At 37.3% G+C, this 1304-nt stretch overlaps 1 long non-coding RNA gene across 1 annotated transcript in view; it reads right to left on the reverse strand.

The window, feature by feature from the left end:
• Window positions 1-1304, reverse strand: part of LOC116671340 (uncharacterized) — a 21333-nt gene that overhangs the window by 18907 nt on the left and 1122 nt on the right. Inside the window, exon 2 of the long non-coding RNA XR_004327242.1 lies at window positions 984-985. This is a non-coding gene — a long non-coding RNA (uncharacterized LOC116671340). The remainder of the gene's footprint in view (window positions 1-983; window positions 986-1304) is intronic.

Raw genomic sequence — 1304 nt, forward strand, 5'->3', positions numbered from 1 at the left:
GAAGAGCGGAGGAAATAGAAGAAGGTGAAAAAGAACAAGACAAGAAGTGTGGTTCTGTCCGAGCCGAAGCAATCAGCTTATTACACAGATTTCAAAAGAACAAACACTCATCTTTCTTTCTGCATAAAAAAATTCTCCTCTGATGGAAAAGAGTAGCAGTTCACACTCAGCCTTGTGTCATTTTCAGATTTATGGACCGTTACACAGGACTGATCAATTGAAACTACCCTAATTGATTGATTGCTGGAGTGAGGGGGGTCAGGCAGATCAGTTCTTTGTGTGAAAGAGATTGTCAGATGTGAGGTATAGACAGATAGTAGGCAGGCTTTCTGCAGGTTTTCCAATTTAAATTTCAGACTTTTTTTTAAGACCAATCTGAATGAAATTTAAGACCTATATCACAACATTAAAAACAAAACAAAAAAACAGCACATGTCAGAGTTGGGAAACATCTGAAACAATTTTCTGATTTCCTCATTCGTATAACAGAACTGGTGTCTAGTCACCCCGTGGAGTGGTAGGGTTGGTTATCCTTTGGGTTTTTTTCTGATGCCGGTCCTAAAACAATTAAATTCATAAAATGGTTTTGGCACCTCAACGGTGCCTGAATCAATACTTTAAAATAAAGAAGAGCACTGCTTGACTATTGCTGAGGCCATAAGGTCAAATCTATTTTTTTTTAAAGAATGTAATAACAAATACTTCTAACAAAACTTAGTTTACTAGTCAATTGCAGTTATACGACAAAAAGAAGAACCACTAGATGACAAAAGGGAACACTGAATGCACCACTAACTTACCAACTGTAACTGAACATAGCATTAGGTATGACATGTGTTGAGTCTTTAACTGCAGGCTGTTGGATGTTCCAGTGTTGGAATCATTTCCAGTGAAAGACTGCCACACTGTCACGTTACACTGTTTAGCTTTCAGTATTTAACTGTATTTAAGCAGCTACTGGCTGACATTCAGCTAAGGGTGACTGCTGATTTACATTTTGTAATGTAAGACTTTTTAAGACCTTGCATAGGATAGACATCTTACAAAGCATATTTCCAATGTGGTGCCCCAAATTGGCAACCATCCACTTTGGTTCTAATAGATAGAAAGTTTGAATCAATTATTTAACTCAAAGAATCACATAAAGATTGCTAGTGATACTAGAGGGAGTTGAAGATATGCGAAAGCAGACAGGCAAATAAAGAGACAGGCAAGTGAGTAAACAGACGAGACAGACAAAGTGAGAAGAAGTTATTTCTTTCTACCTTTTTTCTCTCTTTTGACACTTTTATTTCCGCCTCTCC

The sequence above is a fragment of the Etheostoma spectabile genome, chromosome 21 (assembly GCF_008692095.1).
Source record: "Etheostoma spectabile isolate EspeVRDwgs_2016 chromosome 21, UIUC_Espe_1.0, whole genome shotgun sequence".
NCBI lineage: Eukaryota > Metazoa > Chordata > Actinopteri > Perciformes > Percidae > Etheostoma > Etheostoma spectabile.